Genomic DNA, 24,079 nt, shown 5'->3' with positions numbered 1-24,079 from the left:
AAACTTCTACCCTTTAATTCTCAACCCCATTCCACCCAGGGGGAGGGAGTGAGCAGTTTGGTAGTACTGAGCTGTCTGCTGGGGTTAAACCATGACAGTCTTTTTTGGTGCCAAATGTGGGACTTGAAGGGTTCAAGTTAACAACAGATTTGATTGGATTGGAGTGTGATAGATTAAGTTTATAGTTGTTTAGCTATTAATGGGTAGATTCCTGTGCTTGCCGTGTGGCTTGCTTGCCTTACTATAAATTAGAGTCTAGTGCTTGTTAACGGCTGCTTCTTGCTTTCCCTGCTTTCTGGACTGCTGGACTTCTTATCATTTTACCCTGCTGTGCCTGGGTGCATTTTGATAGCAGCCATGGCCATGCGCCTGGACTGGCAGATGGCCAGGGTATTACTGCTGTTCCTGTGCTGCTGTGCTGGAGAGGCTGGAACTCCAATGTGAACATGAGTCAACGGGACTGTGACCTGGGGATGAGTCCACGTGGGAGAAGGACACCAGGAGCATCTATGGCCTTGGATAAGCCCTGAAGTGTCTGTGGCTCTGGATGAGTCCATGCCAGAGCAGGTATGCCTCAAAGCGCCTGTGGCTATGGTTATGTCTGTGCCACCGCAGATATACCTCTGGAGAGACTGTACTCATTAGATAAGGCTGCACTGGAGCAGACTGTGGCATGTGGATAAGTCCAGGCTGGAGCAGGGGCGAAGGGAGGAGTTCATTGCCATGTTAAACATGATGGTCTGGTCCAAAGGGACCAGGGGTGGAGATAGTAATGCAAATACCTTTAAATTGTTGTAACCCATTATTTGAGTTGCATGTTATAGGAATTACTGTAGCAGGGACCACCTGAACCAATGTCAGCCAAGCCTTACAAGAAGTAGAGCAAGTGCAGCAGTGACCCGACCTGAGATGGCTTTGGTGCCCAGTAACTCCGCAGAACACACCATCTCTCCTATCCTTAGTGACCACCGTAACAGATGGAGCCCTAAGTCATGGACATTTATGGACATTTTGCACAGACATTTTTCCATAGACTAAGGGAATGATATCTGTGTACATATCAAAGGATAGGAAGGCCAGGTGTGGTGGTGGTGGTGGTGGTTAATAAGGATGTATTAGATAGTGTGGGACCTGAGCATGATGTAGACGTTACGGAATAAGGGGCTGGAGAATGTGCTGATTTTAGCTGGGATAGAGTTAAACAGTAGCTTGTATGGGCTATGTTTTGGACTTGCGTTGGAAACAGTGTTGATAACACAGAGATGTTTTAGTTATCGCTGAATAGTGCTTCCACAGAGTCAAGGCCTTTTCTGCTTCTCACACGGCCCCACCAGCGGTTAGGCTGGTGTTGCGGTTTAACCCAGCTGGCAACTCAGCACCACGCAGCCTCTCGCTCACTCCCCCCTCCCTCAGTGGGATGGGGGAGAGAATCGGGAAGGAGAAAAAGGGTTAGAGTCGTGGGCTGAGATAAAGACAGTTTAATAAGAGAAAATAATAATAATAATGAGAATGGTAAGAGAATATACAGAACATAAAAAATGAATGATGCACAATGCAATTGCTCACCACCCGTTGACTGATGCCCAGCCCGTCCCGAGCCGCAATCACTCCCCAAGCCGCGATCAGTCCCCGAGCAGCGATCACTCTCCCCGCAACCAACCGACCGACTAACTCCCCCCGAGCATGATGTTATATGGTATGGAATAGCTCTTTGGTCAGTTTGGGTTAACTGTCCTAGCTGTGCTGTACTCCCAGCTTGTTATGTACCTGGCCGAGCAGAAGCTCAAAAAGTCCTTGAGTAGTCTGAGCACTACTTGGCAACAACTAAAAACATCAGTGTGTTATCAACATTCTTCTGGTACTAAATCCAAAACACAGCACTATGCTAGCTACTATGAAGAAAATTAACTCTATCCCAGCTGAAACCAGGACAGCTGGGTGTACAGAAGGAGTAGGGAGGGGGCACAGCTGGGACAGCTGACCCCAGCTGACCAAAGTCATATTCCATACCATGTGACATCATGCTCAGCAATAAAAAACTGGGGGAAGAGGAAGGAAAGGGGGGAATGTTTGAAGTTATGGCATTACGCGTGATGGACCCTTCAGATCCTTTCACCCATGGGAGTGAGCAAGTAGCTGTGTGGTGCTTAGTTACTGTCTGGGGTTAAACCATGACACCTGGACACCTGGCTTGGATAGTATGGTTCCCCTCTCCACTCTAGGTTTTCATCAAGGCTTCACCCTCTGAGAGTAATTGTTTGTTGCTGATGTCAACAGAGAGAGACAAAGCAGCCATGATAATGGTTTTATTCCAAGTACTCAGAGATACCAATCTACTGTTGATTCAGCACACTGAGTGGGCAGAGCTAATGGCTGACTTGGTGTCTGCACAATTATGGACATGAAGAAACCGGAATCCCTGTCTATAACTGTCAAGAAACCTCTGAGTCTAACGTACAATTGCTTTAGCTTTTAGCAGCACGGATGAACATAGAGCTGGTGGCGAACAAGCAAGCAGAATTGCGGACTCTGCTGGAGGATGCTTGGAAGATGTAAATGATGATATAGCAGCATCTGCTGCCATGTTGCAGGCTCTTGTGTGACCCATGCAGAGCCACAGTGACACACAGTTTTTCATGTAGCTGTGGATTTACTGGTCTATGGTTGTGCCTCAACACATAGCAGGGAAATAAGTGTTCAGTGCTTTGAATTGGCATGGAGCAGCAGGCGATAACCCTGCCAGACAGTAGGTTGAGATTAGCCATGAATGATGCAGATCTGAAACTTGTACCTTTTCAACCAACACAGGCTGGAAAGTAGTAGCTTCCTTGGATTTATTGTTAATGTTAGCCTTACCAAGTGCATCCACCAGGGTGTGTGACTGTGTGGCCACCGTCATCATCTCTGGGGAGGGGATGCGTGTTCAGCCAAACTTTTCTTAAGCACTGGGCAGGAGACTGACTTCAGTGGTAGTTGGTTCCTGAGGGCTTTGCTTCAGTGAAGGTAACTTTGGTGACTTCAAAATCTGTCCTGAAATGGCTTAAAACCAGCACTGGACCTATGTAAAAATATGCTAGTCTGGGCAATATCTTTAGGCTCTAAATGCATTAAGTTTTTGTTGTTGGTGGTTTTTTTTAACTAAAAAACTCTCCAGAACACCAAAATATATGTAAAGCTCTTACTTTACAAATGCATCTATCAGGCTAGCTCAGCAAATGTTTTCTTCCAAAACTCCTGTTCCATGTGTCAAAAGGGAATAGAGACCTCCATAACTGTAAGAAACTGAGAAAAAAGATCAATGCTTTGAATATCCTGCTTTTCTACATTTCCATAGTCTGTAGTGTTTACGCTTTAATATTTGTTCACTGGCACTTTGTAATCTTGGGTTTATTCTGTTAAAGGCCATGCCCTTCTCTTCTCAGAGGGAGCTACCGCTGTTTTAACCATTGTGTTTTGATGAGATTTATTCAGGTAGTCAGTGACCTTTCCTATACCCCCTATTGATTGTCTGGAATGGCTCAGCCTGACAAGGTGAAAATAGCTACAGTGTTTTATTGTTTCTAGTACTTGTTTATTTACCTGGTTATGCAATGCACTTATAGACTGGCTGGCTGATTGATTTAGTGCTGCTTCGTACTGCCGCTGGTGTCCTTCTGGGCAGCAGGACTGGCAAAGGACTTTCCGCAGTCGAGAGCTTATGCCAGTGACCATGCATTAACAAACTGCATGTAAGGCATTTTAGTCAAAGCCATCCCTTGTAAGCCATGGCTGTCCATGTGCCCAGTGTTTGAGATGATTGCAAATCTAGGCTTATACATGCTGTAGGACTGCCAGCTGGCAGTGCAGCAAGTTACTGCTGAGACAGGCTTGTGTCAAAAGCAGGCTAAATGAAACAGGGAAAATGTATTGTAAAACATCGTAAAAGAGTCACTCTAACTGCTGTCACTGCTATGTAACAGCCACTCAAAGAGCCAAGTGGACATAGGACAAACCCATGCTTCCCTCCAGCAATGCTTGTTGCTGGGATTATTCTGCAGAAGCCTAGGAGAGAGATCTCAGCAACCTGGACAGAGTGGGAATCTATGGCCAAAGTGTGACTGAAAAGTGTGAATGAATGGGGGAGACCTTATGTTGCCCTGGCAATCCAAGGATAAACCAGTTATGATGATCCAGGAGCCATGACAGTTTTTCACCTCTGCAGCTAACTTGGGACAGCTGTTCTATATGAGCAGCTTGAATCCTTTGACAAGAGGTGAGTGAAGGTGAGGTCTGGGCTGTCACAGGGCAATAGGCCAGTCAAACACTGTTGCACAGCATGGTCTTCCACAGTCCCTGGCATTCAGGAACAGATGATGGCCATTGGAAGAGCAAAGACCCATATGGAACAATGGAAAAGGAACATGAGGAATAGTTAGATTTGGGATCTAGGGAGTGGGCTGTACTAAGCTTAGAGATGCTCATGTTCTTCTCTTAGGTCAGATGTCTTTTCTCATACTTTTAAGCAAGAAGTTGTCAACTGACTGCTCAAGAAAGAATAAACTTTCTTCTAGTGACTCAGTCACCATGATACTCTGAAACATAGGTATGTGCACTGACACACATCTCTTACCTTTCTCCTGTCAATAAATGCTAATGATGCAAAGCTCTGGATGGTGTGCATGGAGGTAACATGTTATTCCTCTTGGCTAAAACTACATATGAGGGTAATTAACAACAGTGGGATAATATTGCATCTGGGATGACTGATTCCCAAAATCATTCTTAGAGCTAGATTATACCATCCCCTTAATGGGTGGAACCAAGAGCCTTGAAACACTCAAGGGAAATTTTTCCTCTGCTTCTTAGTGCTAATCAGGAAAAGAGAAGAACACCTCAGAGGAAGAACTATATCCTACGGAGGTGCCTGGTTCCATCAGAGAAAGTTGAAGTCATGGTGTCTGTGGAAGAAGCTGGTTTAGGATTACAGTTCAACCAGTGAAATCCAAGCAAGGACAAGACTTCTGAAAAATGGAGAAGAAACTTACTGAGATGATTTTGGGGGTCACAAGGGAAGTTATGGCTTCTTGATCAAAAGGAAGAGGCCTAAGGTAGAGCTAAGGGTGCAAACTATTTAGCAAAGTTAGTGACAAATGGACAATCTGTATCCAGAAGACCTGGAAGCGCAGCAGACTATTCAGGTGGAGAAGAGAGCGCTTCTGTCTGGAGAGGTAAACACAGTGGATGGCTCAATCTGTCAGAACTGAGGAGGTAATTAGAAAGAACTAAGAAAAAGGGGATGAGGAGTTCTTCAGAAGGCGGGCTTAATGATAACCCTTACTATTGGAACTACCCTAATTTAGAGTTACAGTTCTGCCAAATTTCAGAATAATCTCCACCTTCTCTACTGCTCAGGTATTTTCTCATGCTCTCCTGTATACACCACTTCTTAACGGGGATGTATAATGCATTTGCTTTGTGGCCCTATTTCAGCAGCTTTGGTTTCCAGTGCTGGTGACGGTGCACTTGGCTCCTTTCTCTGATGGATGAAATGCAGAGTGGTTGCACCAAAGTCAGACAAAGTACTAGTGGGAAAGGACACAGTTTTTCAATGCCCTCTTTGACACATCTTCCCTAAGACATCCGTGTACTCATCCCTGTGAGAGTGGCTTTACAACTGGTTTTCAAGGTCTAAATAACACTGAAGCAGGAAATACCTCACTTTCTGGCTGGATATAAATCTGAAGCCCAACTAACTTCCCAGGCTCAACATGGACTGAGGGGCATGTCTCATGGGGGCAGCTCAATTCGATTCAGAGAGGTGAATTGGCACAGCCACTTGCACAATGCTGTCAACAGTAGAAATGAGACAGACCCTTGGGTATCTACCAAAAATAGATATGATCCATCAAAGACAGGAATACATGTTGTGCTGGGGCAGGTTCACATTTAGGTGGGACTGGTCCATTTTGGACCATTGTCGATATCATCCACACTTGACTTAGTGGCAAGGTGCAGGTTATCATTAGGCCGCCTTTCCTTTTTCTTATGGAGATGCCCTTTTTTCTTTTCATAGCCTGACTTAGACTCTACTCAGAAACAGTTTTGGTATAAAGAGGTCATAACATTTTTTGCACCAATTTTTTTTGCAACCAGTATTTGCATTATTACACTTCCTATCTGCAGCCCCACACTGGCTCGCTAAACTGAATGCCCCTAGAAAAGTGAAATACAGACTGCTTGCTCTTCTAAAAGAATGAAATGAGGACTCTTGCCCTGCATCACCAAGGTGATGTTCTCCATTTTCCTTCAATCTTAATCCTTAACAGTGCATGCACTGCAGGTGATGGAAGTGTTCACAGAGATAGGCCAGGCTGGATTTAAGGATAAGCCATCAAAATGGGCATGCCTTATATACCAGAAGTCCTGAGCCTATTTCCTGTGCGCTTCTGAACTTTTGACCTTTCCAGTCTATATGGGTCCGAAAAGCCATTCAATACACATGGGAACACCAACTGGTGTCCCCCGTAGTTACTTTCCTCACAACTAGGAAAGCATCAGAGAAAGAATGAGCCTTTTGAGGAAAAGATGTGGGTAGAAATAGGCTGGAAAAGACTCCTACTTAAAGCACATCTCTGGCTGATGCGTGGGAAAGGTGGTCACTGAAGAGTGTGTAGAAAGACACCGTGTCCCTTTTAAAGATTTTAGCCTATCTGAAAGGCACATTGGTTATTGGGAATGGGACCTAACCATTAACTTTTTGGCTGTGTATGGACTCTTAATATGTCACAGGTTCTGCCTGAGATGCTCAGTTCCTTCTTTTCTCCCTCACTGTGTTGCCTGCACCCCTCATGCTGGCAGCATGACAGGGCGGCCTCTTCCTCATTGCTGGTCACAGTAGGTCACAGCGTGATGGGCCCATCAGCTATGTGGAAATGGGAAGACCTAGGTGGTGTGGTTTAACCCGGAAGGCAGCTGAACACCATGCAGCCGCTCGCTCACTCCCTGCCTCCCTCAGTGGGATGGGGGAGAGAATCAGGAAAAAAACACCTAAAACCGATGGGTTGAGATAAAGGCAGTTTAATAAAACAGCAGAGGAAAAGAGTAACAATATCAATAATAATAATGGTAAGATAATATACAGAATATACAAACCAAGTGATGCACAATGCAATTGCTCACCACCTGCTGACCGATGCCCAGCCCGTCCTGAGCAGTGATCCCTCTCCCCTCTGGCTAACTTCCTCCAAACATGATGCCATATGGTCTGGAATAGCCCTTGGGCTAGTTGGGGTCAGCTGTCCTGGCTGTGCCCCCTCCCAGCTTCTTGTGCACCTGGCAGAGCAGGGGAAGCTGACAAGTCCTTGACTGGTATAAGAACTGCTCAGCAACAACTGAAACATCAGGGTGTTATCAGCATTCTTGTAGTACTAAATCCAAAACACAGCACTATGCTAGCTACTATGAAGAAAATTAACTCTATCCCAGCTGAAACTAGGACACTGGGGAGAGAGGCCGCAGTGCTCATTCAAGGACTGTGCCTGGTGGCAGGGACCTGGACGCAGGGGGCCCCCGTGATGAGTCATCCTCAACACAGAGACCTTCACCGAAGACATGGGATCAGGCACGTGTGTGAATTCATCATGTGTCACTACGTTTCTGTGTGTAGTGGATGTGCTCCAGCCAGGCATCCCAATGCACAAAGTTTCATACTGAGAGGAGAATATCTTGAGACACCTCTGGTACCGTAGGTACCAAATACCTAGATGCCTACTCATATGCATTTTCATGCCAATTGATCTCAATCAGCATCTGAAATTCAAAAACTCTCCGCATCTCCTGGTTCTTCCCTGCACTTCAGACAGTGCGCAGTCCCAACAGGTCTGGCAGTGAGGTCATGGCTCTGCAATACGCGCCAGAGGTGTCGGTCACCCGCGGCTCCTCAGGCCTTTGTAGTGCCACTTCCAGGCTTTCAACACTGGGTGGCACCAATAATATGAAGAATCAAGGCCATGGCTCTGGCCTTTCCCTGTTCAAAGGGAGCAGTGATTCTGGGAGAGGTGAGCTGCTAGCAGTTTATTTGTTTATGGTCTGGATGCAGTGAATGTAAGAAAAACATTATTCTAGCAAGAGGCCTCAGATAATGGTAGGATTAGGAGCGGGTGAGGATGTAGGATAGGAAGAACTGTCTGTAAAGATTGATTACTTCCACTGTGGGACTACTTCAGCTAAAAAAATAACCCCACCTGTGAGTGCAGGTTTTTTAATCTTCTTGTCATGAATAAACCCCTCTCCTCAGGCACAGGAAAAAAAAAAAAAGACACGTAAAAGCAGTAGAGAGGTAGGGCCAGTCCCAGGCTCTGTGCCGGTGTTGTCCATGTCTCAGAGATCGGTGGAGCCAGGAGTGGCCCTTGGAGCTCCCCTGCTCCCTCCGTCTTCGGCCACATTGCCCTGTGCACCAGCCAGCAAAGCAGGACCAGAGCGAGGGGCAGAGCCTCTTCATCCGCAAGCTGCTCTTTCTCACACCTCAGCTAACAAGGGCTGCTAATGGCAGCCCTTTAGAAGGTAAGGCCAGGTTCTGTGGGAAAAATACTCTGAGTGCAATTTTTTTTGTGGGAGTTTAGAGACAGAAGTTTCTAGATGCTGAACTGGAGGAAAGCCATGTGCTCACTATTGATTTCTCATTGCTGGCTATGATAAATTCCAAGAGTGTAGCAACGCAGAACGGAAAGTCGCGGAGGAGCTGCTGTCTTACAGAGTACTTTGTATGCCTTCCTCAATGTCTGTCATTTGTGACCAATGCCACTGAATGCAATTGTCCAATAAGATGCCAAACTGTCAGTATTTCATTAAAATATGCTGCAGGGAGTAGTTCAGTAAACTACTTAGCATGCCAAATGCATAGTATGTGCCAACATATTTATCGTATAATGTTCTTAAGAGCTGCAAGCCTCTGTTCATTGGGAGTAATCAATTCCATTTTCGTATGCAGTGGACCTTGAACCCTGCTCTGCACTCACATTGCAACAATTTAATTTTTTCAAGAGATGATCAGTCTCAGAATAAGTAGATGCAGTACCTCTAGCAGGAGCTTTGGCAGTAAGCTTTATTGATATTCTGGGCTAAAAAAGCCCCACAGATCTCTGCACGCTGTGGGAAGGATCTAAAAATACATAATAAAAGCATGATTAGTACAGCATGCAACAAGGTGAGGAGTACATGCTGCTGAACAGAAATAAAGTCTTGACAATGTAAAAGCAACAAGGCCAAATAAAGTAACTCAGCAACACAACTATTAAGCTCAGCCTTATTGCAATATGAAATAAAGGCCAGCTATATTTTCAGTGGAGTTGAAAGAATCTACCCCAGCGGCTGGTAATGAATAGTTCAAGGAGACCTTCAGTCCCCTGTTCAACCTTTGGATTGCCTCGTTAGACACCATCAGTTTCTGGGACATGCAAATCCCATCTGCCAAAAAGCACTGGTTTTCGTACACTCAGTGACCTTTCTCTTCTCTTGTAACCCTCTTCCCTTTCTGTCTGACCACCCTAAAGTGCTTACAGACACTCTGTTCCCAGGCAATTACTGGTCGGGCAGCTCTCCCGCAGCTGAAATAGGGTCTCTCCTCTGATACTGAAAGCTAGGCAGCACTTCCTTAAGCCAGGACTTGCGTATGTGTTCAGCAGCCCTCCATGACCTATTTCCATGGGAAGCCTGGCTCCTGAACCTTGGGGTTTTCATCTTTACTCGGTGTAAGGTGCTGCCAAATAGTTGTAGACAAAGCCTGAGGCCAGCAAAGGGGCATCAGCGTGTTCCTGAGCCTTGTGCCCCTGACTTTTCCCATCCCTGGCAATGGGCTCCGGTGCCCCGGTGCCCACATCTCTTGCTAGGGCAGACAGAAGAGGTCTGTGATAGCACATGTCTCTTTAAATCCTAAAATGCCACTCTGGCTCTATAGCAACACTAACAGGCATCATCTGCTTTTTTATAGCTGGGAGGCTCGCGGAGGCCCTACTGCAGTGTTTTGCAGCTACAGTTAAACAGTTCAAACCTAGAAATGAGTCTGAGGTAGAGTCTCATCTCTTATACCTCTACTCCCAGACCATGCTCCCAGGGGCTTTATTTCATATCTCAGGTTGATCTATAGAGAGCTTTACAGCCTTGAAATTCAGGCTGTGTATTAGGATCCCAAAAGAGGACATGGAAACCCAGCTCTAAGCTTCAAAAAATCAATAAAATAGACCATGTAGAACATACCAACACACCAAAGCTTGCAGAGACTGTGTATACATCCAAACATCCTCATAAAGTCAGACAAGGGTTTTTTTCCCCAGTGGGTGTCTGCTCAGGATGAGCTTGCTGAAAGGGGAAGGTGTGGGGAGAAGTGGAAGGAAAGAAGGGAGGAAGCACAGGGATAAATTCAATTTAAGTGTGCACAGAAGGAGCAAGGAAACCCATAAACAAATCCAGAGTGATAAAAAGTAACTGAAGTGAAGGGCTTTTAAAGATGTGAAACCCACCAGCTCTGTCAAGCAGAGCTGAAGACGAATAAAGACTTACGGTCTGGGTGCGACAGTTTCACAGAATCACAGAATCACAGAATCGTAAGGATTGGAAGGAACCTCAGGAGATCATCTAGTCCAACCCCCCTGCTAAAGCAGGCTCACCTAGAGCATGCTACACAGGACTTCATCCAGGCGGGCTTTTGTTGTTCTTGATGTCCTTTGCCAAACTCAGTTCCAGGTGAGCCTTGGCCTTTCTGGTGGCTTCCCTACATGATCTGGCAGCTTTCCTGTATGCCTCCCAAGTGGCCTGACCCTCCTTCCACATTCCATGGAGCTTACCCTTTTCTTTGAGTTTCACTAGAAGCTCCTTGTTCATCCATGCAGGCCTCTTACCTCGTTTACTTGATTTCCTGCTCACAGGGATGCACCGATCCTGAGCACGGAGGAAGAGCTGCTTAAACAGCAGCCAGCTCTCCTGGACTCCCCTACCTTCAAGAGCCATAGCCCACGGAATTCTTCCAAGCAGGTCCCTGAAGAGGCCAAAGTTAGCTCTCCTGAAGTCCAATGTGGTAGTCCTGCTTGTTGTTCTGCATCCCCCTCTCAGAATCCGGAACTCGACCATCTCATGGTCACTGCAGCCAAGTCTGCCCCCTACCTTCACATCCTCAACTAGTTCTTCTTTATTTGCGAGCACAAGGTCCAGTAGCACTCCACTTCTAGTTGGCTCCTCCACCACCTGGATCAAAAAGTTATCGTCAATGTTCTGGAGGAACCTCCTGGACTGTGCGCATCTTGCCGTATGGTCCTTCCAGTTGATATCCGGATAGTTGAAGTCTCCCATGAGGACCACAGCTGCGTGCTTGTCCCTGCCGGCCCTGCCGTCTATTCCCCTGAGGTAAACAGGCTTGTCTGCTGCTGCAGGGAAGGTAGCAGCCCGGAGCGCTACCTGGAAAGCAGCTCCCATGCTGCTGCATAGCCCTGATGTATATGGAACAAGAGGCGCTCTTTAACTAAACAGAGGGCTCAGAACGGCCGGACTGCGTGCACCAGGCCAGATGCTCACAGGGTTTACTGCTTTGCCCATGTTTACAACATCCCAGCCCAAATCTCAGGTATTTATCGTGTCCTTTCTCCCTCTCTTGGCCCTACATTTTGGCTGCACTGGCCTGGCCCCGCAGCTGGAGGATATGTGGCAGCAGTACCTTGCAGGGCAGCAAGGCAGCACGGCCCCTTCCCTGGGCTGAGAGTGCAGGCTCAGACCTTGGCTGTCTGGGGGAGAATCATATCATATCACAGTCTTAAACGCAGCAGAAATGTAATGAGTAACTTCTCTCTGCATTATGTAAATCATTTTCTGGGCTGTGTCAGCTCTTCTGCAAGTGAAAGCTTCTTTTAATCACTTAGGAGAGGATCTGACTGACACAGAGGCAAATCTGCTTAATATAGGAGTGCGTAGTCTTGGAGAGTTGACTTTCAGAGCAAAGTTTTCAGGCTTTTTATTTTATTTCCACCTGCTGTTTTGTTTCATGCCCTCAATACAGTGGACATGACCAAGAGTCAATGCCTGGGGAAGGAAAGGCTGCCTCAGAGTAAGGATACATTTGAAGGGCTGTGTTTACTTCACACATATTACAGGACCACGGTGAGATTTCGGTCATACACTTCCTGGGCTGTTTTTAGTAGGGGAATTAATGCTTGGCAGTTATATTTAACTGGTAAGTTTTTTGCTGTTAATCATAGACCCTGTTAGGGCAATAGGTTGCTTATAAACATGCTACTTACAGGTGTATCTGTGACACTGTATAACACACAGTTCCCATGTCTTTAGTACAGTAATACATTCCTTCTTCCCTCTTTTCTTTCCTCCTCCCTCTCTCCCTTTCCTCTTTCCGCTTTCCTCTTTCCTCCCTTCCTCCCTTCTTCCCTTCCTCCCTTCTTCCCTTCCTCCCTTCTTCCCTTCCTCCCTTCTTCCCTTCTTCCCTTCTTCCCTTCCTCCCTTCCTCCCTTCCTCCCTTCCTCCCTTCCCACCTTTCTTTCTTTCTTTCTTTCTTTCTTTCTTTCTTTCTTTCTTTCTTTCTTTCTTTCTTTCTTTCTTCCTTTCTTCCTTTCTTCCTTTCTTCCTTTCTTCCTTTCTTCCTTTCTTCCTTTCTTCCTTTCTTCCTTTCTTCCTTTCTTCCTTCCTTCCTTCCTTCCTTCCTTCCTTCCTTCCTTCCTTCCTTCCTTCCTTTCTTCCTTCCCTCCTTCCTGCCCTGTCGCCTTTCTCCCTCTGCCCCTGTGGTGTGCTGACACAGGTACCAGTCACTGATGGTCCACAGTGACTGACTTTGTGAGTTTGGCTTCATTTTATGTGTTGCTGCTGCAATGGCACCCAAAGGCTGGTGATAGCCTCTCCTCCCTTTTTAAGCTGCTTTCCCCATTAGTGAAGGCGACAGTTGCCAATGGGCTATAGTGCAGTCAGAAAGGGAAGAGCAGTTGTGCTGCAGCTGGGAACATCTCCATTTCTTGCTTCACACTTGGAGAAACATCAGTCTCAGAAGAGAAGGCAGGGTCTAGCAACTTATTAGAGTTTGTCACCTACAACTTCTGATGGGCAGGCCCTGAAAATGTATAAACATTTGGCAAAAAAAGAAGAAAGGGGCCATGCTTTTGCAGTGAGATTTTGTGGTACGCCCCTTCTCCTGCTGCTTTTTTAATTAGTTTTGCTTCTACCCAGCAAGGGGGGTAATGAGAGCCTCTTTCTTTCTGTTTGGTTTTCTGTTGGTTTTTTTTTCAGATTGTGCCTATCGCCAGTGCAGGAAACAAATTGCTATGCTCTTTTTTTTCTTCTTCTTCTTCTTTGTAGCTCTTACCAGTTTCACAGGCTCTGACTTTTCTCCAGTGGTTCAGCTACACTTTTCATGGTCTGGGAAAGACAGATGTCAGAGAAGACCGGAACTGGCCCTGGTGGGGCTGGCAGTGGCACGTAGTGGGGGACAGTCTCTGAAATTCTGTGGCTCCTCTGGTCCAGCCAGCCAGCCCTGCATGGCACTTGTTCACCACCTAGCAATGTTTCAGTAGCTCGCACTGAATTTATTTACTGGTGGGTGTCCCAGGGAGGCAGACGTGGCATTTATCAGGTGCCAGTTAGCAAACTCTTGATACCTTTGCCAGTAAAATGAAGAGCCACTGCTGTATTAGGAAAAAGATATTATGTACAGAGCACCTATTAATAGTCTTATCTCTGTCTACAGTGAATTGGTGTGAAATGCTCAGGCTTCTACCCAAACTGCAAATTCAAAATGCTGTTCGGGTTGAGCAGACCACAGGGCAGAAAACCAGTTTCATGCAAGCTCCTAATGCAATGTAATTCTGCAGCTATCCATGCTGAAGCTCCAGGTGATAAAGATTGCTCATGAACACATCCATCAGTCTCTGCACTGCCTGACATTGCTGTCCTTGTCTGAGCAGTGGCTGCTCCCTTTTCATTGTTTTTTTCCCCCGTATCACAGGTTGGAGGATATGGCTGGTCCCCAGGAGGTGGGTTTTGCCCTCCTCCTGACAGACGCTGCCTGTGCCTTTCTCTGACCCAAACCTCCTTCCTACCTGCTTTGTATTCCAGCTCAATCACCAGTGTTAGTGGCACTAAATGCTGTCTAGCCATCCATCACAAGATGTTCAGGGCATCCATTATGATATGATTCATTTGAGCAATCTACGTTCATTATTAATCTTCCCTTACTGCAGGGTAAAGTAAGCCTGGCTTGTAAGGTCTCTGTTCTTTTCAAAGCTGGCTTTACTATCATTGCATTTTCTGATGTATCTGCTTGCTTGCTTGCTTCTTAGTGCTTTGCAGGGTGTTGTCCCTTTTAATGTCATCTGAACTGTGCCATTCATCCTGGAAAATGTTTATTGGGGATTAATATGCAGTCAATCACTGTTGTGCTGTCAGCTTCTGAAAGTCTGCTTTGGAGTATAGCTCATCCTTTCACTGGGCTAAAGGGGTTAAATACGTAAATCTTGTTCTTCTTTCCTAAGTTCTTGCTCTCCTGACACCAAAAAAAGGAATTTGGATCCTTAAAAGACCAGGGCCAGGCTGCTGGTTTTCAACCTTGTGCTTTTTAGTGTTAAGCTAAACAAATTCCACCTGGTTTCCCCACTGACCATCCAGACACTGCTGGGTGAGTGCTGTGTGCAGTTCTCGAATGTGTTTGTGCACCCTTGCAGGTTACCCATTCTTCAAGGTTGCTTCCTTTTTTCTCCTTCAGATAAGGCAGTAGATTTCATGAGCCCAAATCACATCTGTGCTCAGCCAGTGCACTGGGGAGGGACAAGGGGCAGGAAGCCTCTATTTCCAGCTCAGATATTGTTACTAAGGAGGGGACAGCAAAAATAGGTAATGGCACTCCAAGAATGTGACAAGGAGATGAGCTGACCCTAGGCAGCACATGGGACCCCTGTGAATCAGGGACACTGAATTCTGGCCATCGACTGGGATCCCCAGTTGCACCCTGGGAGTAACAGAGAATGAATATGCCACCAAGTGGTTCTGGGTCTGCTACCAAGCCCTGCTTGCTTCCTCCACAGCAAGGAAGGCACGTTCGCCTGGCGTCTCTCAGATGTGCCAAAGTGAAACAGCTTTGGGAGCCCCCACTCAAACAGCATTCCAACTTCCAGGACACAACAGCTCTAATTCATGCTCCTAAACAGTTATGGCAAGGCATGGACGAGCCCACACCATCTCTGATTTATTAGGAAAAATCTTTGGATTATTTTTTTTTTCTTAAACCAGGGTGGAATAGCCAAAGGCCAGTACATTCTGTTGTATTCAGGGTTAAATCACTCCAACACTGGTTTGATTTAGCTACTCACAATTGACTTACAAATGTGGCCAAATGCCAACAAGCAGTAATCTTTTTATGGGGCTTTTATATTCTGTATGGGGAGAATTTGGCAAAAAAAATCTTGATAACCAGTGACCCCAAATATTTCAATAACTGTATGATTTTTTTTGGTTATTGAGAGCTAGGTCATTCCCTCCCTGCAATGCAGAATCAGTGCTGTGGCATTTTATTCGACCCAGGAGCAGAAGGAACATTAGCTCCCTTTGCCTCCATTGCACTGAAAGCAACTGCATTTTACATTTCAGAGAAGAGGTGCAAGCTGCAACAACAGAACTGGAAGTGAAGGAGCTGGGAATAAAAGGCAAGTACCTCTCAGGAGAAAAGGCAGAGGGAATGCACAGCAAACTTCTGCTTGGCTGCTCTGATGCTCCTCTCCCTGGCAGTGCCCCTTCTAATCACAGCACACTGTGCATGCTCACACTGCTTTCTTCACCAACAATTTCATTTAGGCCATCAAATTAGCCAGGAGAGACAGCGTGGGTAAATGAATAGCAACCAGACTGCTTGGTAAGTCCTGGCTCTGTCACAAACCCACTGCTCATCTCCTATCTGCTTCCTTTCCCATCTTTGTTGTCTTTGTTTCTGGGATACTGCCTAGGGTCCAGGTGCTTGTTTAGGCACCTGTAAGTCACATCCTTAAGACTGCCACCACAAGGTACAGTTTTTCACACAACGTAGCTGTGTGTCTGGACACGCTGCTGTTCAGGTCAGCACTGTCCCCAGCCACCACCGTTGCACACCAAGTCTTCACAAGGAACTTGAGAGGTCATCTAGTCCACCCTCCCACCTCAGCCAAATTGCTCTTCAATATCTTGGGCTATGTAGGTGAGGAGTGTAACATAGGGGAAAGCTGGTCTGGGTTGGACTCAATGGATGTTGCCCCCTGGAAGTTGTAAACAATAATGAGAGTACAGTCCACACAACAGGGTTAAATAAACAGAAAATAATATTTTGTTTCTGTTATTATTGTAGGTCAAGTTGTGGATTTAGGTATATAAACTTGGGCACTCTTTGAATGTCATGGTTGTGAAAGCCAAAAATGAGCACAGCAGCTAGCCCTTTTCAGCTACTGCAATTTCAATCTCTTAAAAAGGAAAAAAAAATTTAAAAAAAGGAAAATTTTAGCTTGAATATGACACAGCATTTAGCAGTTTTCTTTCCCTTTTCAGTTGATTAAGTGGCCTCCTCTATTAAAAACCTCTTGATAAGACAATGAGAGAGCTATTAGCAACTCATGAGGATCTGTGGTTGGTAAATAGAATTACAGCTCTGAGAAGAAATACTGCAGATATCATACAGCGAGGAAGTGGCATGGCAGTAGAATTAGGTTAAAATACTGTGTTATATTAGCAGGTGAGTTCCTAGAAGACGATCGGGGAAGCTGTCACAACCTGATTGAGGTCATCCCTGAGTGATACCTGCAGAAAGACAGTAATGGATCACCTGTATGGCGGTAAAATCTGTAAGCAACTTCCTTGCATTTAATATGCTCTGAACAGAGCTTCAGCAATGCCCCCTTTAGGGTAGCCAGTGTGTGCGCTCTGTGTGGGACTGGAGTCCCAGCTTGGAAGGCTCCCCTTGTCTTCCATGGATGACAACCTTCATTCAAAGGGCGCTAAGCTCACATTAATCTCCCCTTATTCTAGTGCCTGCTCCCTCGCATACTAAAATCCGCTTTTGGCTCGTTCAGTTGGCGATGAGAGCATGTCTTCCAGCTGACAGTATCTGTAGCACACACACAGCCCCCTCCACCTCGAGAATGCCAAAATCAACCCAAGTGCCAGAGCTGCTCTTTAAAATATTAAATACACAAATATTTTACAAATAGTATTTTAGCTGTGAATAATAATCCGGTAGTGCCTGGGAGAGGCAGACGATTTACATCCTCCCTTTCCATATGAGCTGTTTTGCTGTGACTTCCAGATGCCAAATAAATTATTAATCAAGTCTGCAAAATACGCTTGAGCCTTCCTTCCTGAGATGAAGGGTGATGCTAATCACAAGGTGGATTTGGCATGTAAGTCACATTGCCACTAAATAACCGATCGACATCTTTCGCCACCATTTTATTGCGTTCAGAGTTTACCTGTCTAACTTGGAAGTTGCAGGTGCGCGCTAATTCCTCCCTTATCAGTGCCACCACGGGTGTTGTACATTTGCCCCAGTGTGGACACAATCTATGGGGCAGATGGAAGAACTGCACAGCATGCTGGTGGGGCACTAGAAAGAGCAGGAGAAAAATCCTGTGGATCTGTGGTTTGGGCTGGGTTTGATTTTTTTTTTTTTTCCCCCCATTTGAGCTATGATTAATGGCTGCATCAGACATCACAAAGCAAATGATGCAGTTTGTGAACACCCCAGCACTGACTTCAGGACAAGGTGGTAAAGGAGAAATTTCTGGTATTTTCATGACATTTTCCCATCTTACTTTTGCAGTGCCACAGGCACTTATCAATGTATTTCTTTCTTAGCATGGGGCAGAGAACACAGAATAGGAGACAACACAGAACAGACACATCAGTTGGACTGTTAATGTATGCCCTGAGTTAGCTGAGGGCTCTTGTTTTGAAGAGAAGTGGACTCAAGAGCCTTGCCATAATAAGCAAATGCACTAGGAAAGGCTGAAGACAGTGGCCAACCACCGTCAACTGCTGATGGTGTTACCACTGACAGTGGTCAACCACTGGTCAAACAAGTGATCTTGTAAAAATCTCTCCTAACACAAGGACTATTTGCATGCCTTGCTTTCCAGCTAGAGGCTAATACAGAAAAAAATATTGTGCCTCAGGCACTATTGGGGTTTGGGCCATATCTTGTGCCCTAACATATCCTTTCAAAGCCTGATTGAGCCACAGCTGTGGAGTTGGGTGCTCAGGTCTCCATGATCCTGGTCTCTACCCAGAAAGGCCAAGCCTTGAAAGCACAGCTGAAAGAACTGGTGGTAAGTACTGATAAACACAGACTGGCCTTTGGTGGTCTCCAGAAACTCGACCCTGGAGTTCCTCTGCTGCTAGTCTGGCGTCAAAGGGAGCAAAGTCACAGCTGTGCACAGATCACTCTTCTGTGGCACAGAGAGGAAGGGAGGAGGAAATCAAGTGCTTTCCCTGCTGATTCTGCTGCTGCTTTCTTTTAAAACACATGTAGATTAAACTTTTAAGTGTCCAATTCCACCCTGAGTATTTTATATCAATAGAAACACATTACTGCAACCAGGATGCACACCAGACAGCCCACAAATACATTCACACACCACATATCTTGAGATGCATAATACTATTTCTGAACTCTTCTGTATGTCCCCAACTCCCAGTATGCCAGAATCGCCTCTTGGCACCCTGCTTAGTGATAATAAATCAGGCTCAGCTGCTGTGATCCAGAGCTGGTGAGCATCCTTGGTACCTACCTTGCTGCCAACCCATCCTCTATTAATCCAAGGGTTCAGATGTGTGTGTGTATGTGTAGTCATATGGAATGAGTCATTAGGAGGTCAGACAGATAAATCCCACCAAAACAGTACCAATTAATATTGCTGCCCCTTTTTCCAGTCAGAGCATGGTATAGTGCATCTTTCTTCAGTGTGACCATCACCTCTTTGTGTTGTGTACTGCATAAAAGCAACTATGAAAAGCCTTTGACACAAACAAATAACTTATGTATATAAATTAAGAGGCAACACATGGTAGAGCGAAACAGCAATATCAGGCTGTCAGGAAGGGGTCTTGGTGCACGGCTGCTTGCTCATTGTCAAGATTTCTGCGGCATAACAGCAAAAGAGACATTTATACAACTTATTGTTTACAGCATAAATAAAAATAGTTGGTGATGATGAAAGAACCCCAGAGACCTCATAAACTAAATCACACTGAAAAAGACCCCCCATGAAGATCATAAGCTGGCAAAAAGAAAATATCTTCCTAATTAATGACTGATGATATTAATATAATGAAAGACTTTTATATCTTCAAACTCCATTCTGCCCAGAAGGTTTTGATACATAGGAGTCTATATCCAGACCAACAAGTATGTTTACAGTGAGTAAAGACACCAAATCTCTCTCTCTCATACAAAAGTATCTGCTGGTTTGGCCATTGCTCCCAGGAAGCAGCCAAGCAGTTAGAGCCAGTTCCTAGCAATGGCAGATATATGAGAAACAAGGCAACATAAATCACTAGAAGACAAATGAAAATGGAAAGTTTGGGGTTTCCCTTTATCTTTCTCCTCTTTTTTTACTTTCACACACTTTATTTCAGGGAAGTGAGAAAGAGATTTCATCAGGCAAACAGAAGACACCCCTCGTGCTTGCAAAGATGCCACGGGTCACAGCAGCTGGTGGCTTTCCCCTTCAGGATGTGCAAGGGGACCTGAACATGGGGAGGGCTCTTCATCTTGTATTCAGGTCTGCTGTACACCATGTTTGCTATGGGCATATTATCATGTTCTGCATAATCCCCAGTGATCTTTCAAGAGATACTGTCCTTTATCATAGAAGACATAAAGGGCATCCATTTTTCATGCAATCAAAAGCACAAAAACTTTGTTCAAAATGGATCATGAGATGACTATTTGTGAAATTAATGCTAGCATGTCATTCAAATTTTTGTTTTGTTTAGGTGATTAATTTGCCTGTGTTACATGCTGTACAGGTATGATAAACAATGGGTTCTTTCTCCTGCAATATTATTTTCTGATCATGATATTTTCTAAGTCTAGATATTGGAACATATTACATATAAATGTGCTTCCAGAGATAGACAGAGGGAGAGATGTCCTGAACAGAAACTTCTTGGCCATTCCTGTTTCATGGAATATGATACTCCAAAAAGCTGATCCTTGACCCTGATTGAGAATGCTAAAAAAAAAAAAAAAAAGAGAGAGAGAGACACAAATTCAAGTTCTTGGCATCTCAAAGGCTGTGGAAGTGAGCCTCAAGAACAGGACTTGATGCAAGCTTGAAGAGGCTCTGATTATGTGCTGACCCTGTGGACAAACAAGCAACGTCAAAGTTGCAAGGTGCAAGATTGGCGTTTTGTTATGATGACCTTTACCTGGTATGGTATAAAACAATTCTGGGAAATATTCTGATAAATAGCAGCATAATAGCAAGCAAATGCTTCCTATAACTCCTCACACAAACAGAAAAACAGTCATGTAGAAGCTGAAAAGAACATAAATGGCAGCATTTTTCAGAGCAGCTGGTGTTGGAAGAATTTAACTACAAACACAGAACACAGGGATGAATTTAGTAGGATGACTTAGGGGGTCTTAAACATCACCTGCTACCCTACCTTTCTTTTCCCTCTCTCCACTGGCAGTGGTTGCCTGCCTGAGCTCACTCTGGACCGGGGCACATGGGCAACCCTCCTCCCTTTCAGTGCCTCTCAGTGCACATGATAAATGGCCTTTGGCCCACTGAAGCAAATGGAAAAACTCTCATTTCAAGGTGATTTGGAATAAAGTCCCTTGACTATCTTTGCAACAGAGTTCTCCTTGAAGAGGCCTACAAGGAAATGGTATTTGTCATTGCCTTTCTGCTCTTACCTGCCTGTTGAACCAAATTCTAATAATGCGTACACATGCACCCTTGGAAGCCTCCATATGCAAGTTTTACAAGGAAATTCAGTCCTGTGTGCTCCACAGGCTTGCCTACTTGCCTACAGGTTTTGAGCAGGATTGATTCAGATCTAAACTGAAGGCTCTCCCTGTGCCTATTAATCACCTTTCCTCACGCAGCGTTTTTGCAGCTGCCACCACATACACTACTTGGGCACCGATCCACTGTTTTGCACCTCCCGAAATCGCACCAGAATCACTAGTGCTGATTTTTTATCCTAGGTAGTAGGACAAATCCTCTAGGGCAGCTATAAATGATAAGCAACTTGCATAATTATCCTGACACTTCACTGCACTCTCAGTTGACTACTGATTTAGATCATAATGATACTTTAGTAATACTCAGATCAATCAACTTTCAAATAATAAATATATTATTTATATCTTTTTTATAGACAACAAAACCAGAAGGAGTCACTGCGATCATGTATTCTGACCCCTACAGAAGGCTCTGGGTCAAGGCCTGAACCCCAAAAGAACTACACCACAGCTTGTACAAAAACATCCTGCATTTTTGGTAATGGATAACTTAACTGCAAGCCTTGGGAAGCTGCTCCAACATTACTCAGGAGAGTGGCTAAGATCAGATGGGTTTGTGTGAAAAAAATTCTTTTGAATTTGTAATTACTATGTAATTGGAAACGTCTGTAAAAAGAAAGATAAAAGGGAAGCATTCACATGCATGGGGAGTAGCATATAAAGAATGCAGGTTTCCTTTTATATCCCTATTATTGTGTTTGATCCTCTCCAGCTTCTATAATTGCCCTCCGTGCGATTATCTTCAGCACAATACAACATTTTTTAAGTCAGTGCAGACTAAAATTGTATTGTAATACAGCGGCTGCTTTGTCTCAAGTAGACCTTTAGTAAATTTGTGGTCAGCAGCAGCGCTATTTGGTAAATAATATAAACCCATGACAGGTTTGCTCAAAGCAGGAAAAGCCTTAGGGTGACTGAGGTGTAAGAAACAGCTCCGAATGAGCAATTAAAATGGAGGAGGCATTTAAATAATTAACTTGCTTTTGATAGGATTTTCCCACTGCAGTGGCAGAAAGGATAAACAATTACCAACCCAAACGCTCTTTCTTGCCTGAGCTTTCCCTGACTGTACGAAATAATGGGCCTTAACTCCAGGAGGGGAACGGCACTCGGACTATCCTCATAGCTGAAGAAGACCATCATTTACAAAGGAGGAGGAAAGGGGAGGTAAAGGGGCTGTAGGCTCCGTGCACGGGAGGGTGTGGGGTGAGTGGGGCTGTTTTCCGGCTGCTTACAGTTTCTCCTTGGTGCTGTGGCAGAAGTGGCAGTGAAATGTGAGGCTCTGCTGGGGGCAGAGGGAACCCATGCAGGCGGGTACCACCACCGAGGATGGGGTGACACCACGGCTCCTGCACCACCTGTGAGCTGATGCCTGCCCGTGCCAGCCACAGGGCTCAGCCTCTACTGCGCTGCTTCCAGACCATCCCTGGGCAGCTGATGTCTTCCAGGAGCAGGGCTGGGGAAAGGGCCAGAGGTCTTTCAGGCAGAACAATAAAATAGATGGAAACAAAAAGGGAGGAAGAGGTAGGTGGATGGCTCAGCTGCAGTGTGGACAAGCTTCACAAGACTTACCGATGCAACCCATAACCACAGGCAGCAGCAGCTGCCTCCAGTCCTGGCCTGCCCACCTAGTCGGTTGTGATGCACGTGGGAGGTGGTCACGCGTCTGCTGCAGCAGGCCACTCACATTAGGCAGTGTTCACTTATGCAAATAGGAGATATCCATCCCCTTTAAATACAAATTGTGTGAAACTGTAGGATAACATCCAAAAATAGGATAAGCCCAAAAACTGTTTTTTGAATTGTCTTCTGCTTGATTTGAAACTGGGGTAGGAGCAGTAGGCTGTGCAGCATATGCCTTTTGCTGCAGAGACCTACAGAAAAACCACTCCATGACCCATTTATACAAATCAAACCACATGGCAATACCCAGCACTTTCTCCTAACACTGTTAATTAAGAAACTGTTTTGACCATTCACTGGGTGCCGCTTCAAAAAATAATCCTCATCTCTTATAAATGCCAAGCTGAGGACTATTAATATCTTCAGTTTACTGTTGCTGCCTAACATAATTTCATCCTTATCATTTGCTTTTGGGGATTTGCTTAAAAAAATCAGGAGAAGAACAAAGTATATTAAGGCACATCGTTGGCAATATGGCTAAGGAAACATAATAAAAAGTATTGATGAGAAATGCAGACCACGTATGTGTTTGCAGTCAAATGCCTGACAGTATATAACTGAATGGTAGTCCTGGTTTCTTTAATACTGCATTTACAGCAGTCATTACAGAAAAGCAAACACATGCATACATGCACAAACATACACACCATGCACACAGACACTACAGAATCCCACTCTGAAAATCAGCCCAGTCTGAAGGAATTTACTGAGCTTGCCAAATCTTGCTGGCACTTTTCCGGCCATAAGTCTCTGGTCTCTGGTCTCTGAGTATGACAGAATACTTTTTCAACAGTGTTTCCAATTTCCTCCACAACTTCAAAGAGGATGTTCTGGGCAAAAACGGACTGAACCCTACTTTGTTTTCTGTGAAATCTGGAAGGCTGCAAATCTGGATGTGGTGGTTTGACCTTGGATGGACGCCAGGTGCCACGAAGCCACTCTATCTTTCAGCATTGCAGGACAGGCAGGGAGAAAATGAGATGGAAAAAAAGAAAATTTGTGGGTCAAGATAAAGGCAGTTTAATAAAAAGCAAAAGCAAAACCAAAGGCTGCACACGGTAGCAAGAGGAAAACAAGATTTTATTCTCTACTTCCCATTAGCAGGCGATGTCCAGCCACTTCCCGGGAAGTAGGGCTTCAGTACGCATAGCCACTGCTCTGGAAGACAAACCGTCACAAAAAACAAATGTCCCTGTCCCCCCACTTTCCCCTTTTCCCTTGGCTTTTATACCTGAGCTGACATTATATAGTATGGAATATCCCTTTGGTTGGTTTGGGTCAGGTGTCTTGGCTACGTCCCCTCCCAAGGTCTTGCCCCTTCCCAGCTCGCTGGTGTGGGGGGAATGTTGGAGACACAGCCTTGATGCTGTGCGAGCACTGCTCAGC

General features: G+C 45.2%; 1 long non-coding RNA gene across 2 annotated transcripts; it reads left to right on the top strand.

Moving 5' to 3' along the window:
- Positions 1 to 52: 52 nt before the first annotated feature.
- On the top strand, positions 53 to 22,162 carry LOC118453329. 2 transcript variants are annotated; one of them, XR_004843255.1, is made up of 3 exons: positions 53 to 567; positions 16,712 to 16,823; positions 21,367 to 22,162. It is a non-coding gene; the product is annotated as an uncharacterized LOC118453329 (long non-coding RNA). The 2 variants fall into 2 exon arrangements; XR_004843254.1 differs by lacking the exon at positions 21,367 to 22,162 and adding an exon at positions 19,612 to 20,211.
- The last annotated feature ends 1,917 nt before the right edge of the window (positions 22,163 to 24,079 follow it).

This window comes from Egretta garzetta, unplaced genomic scaffold, assembly GCF_000687185.1.
Source record: "Egretta garzetta isolate BGI_Z169 unplaced genomic scaffold, ASM68718v1 scaffold401, whole genome shotgun sequence".
In the NCBI taxonomy this organism is placed as follows: domain Eukaryota; kingdom Metazoa; phylum Chordata; class Aves; order Pelecaniformes; family Ardeidae; genus Egretta; species Egretta garzetta.
Note: the sequence above shows the minus strand (reverse complement) of the source record. Positions and strands in the feature narration are given on the sequence as shown.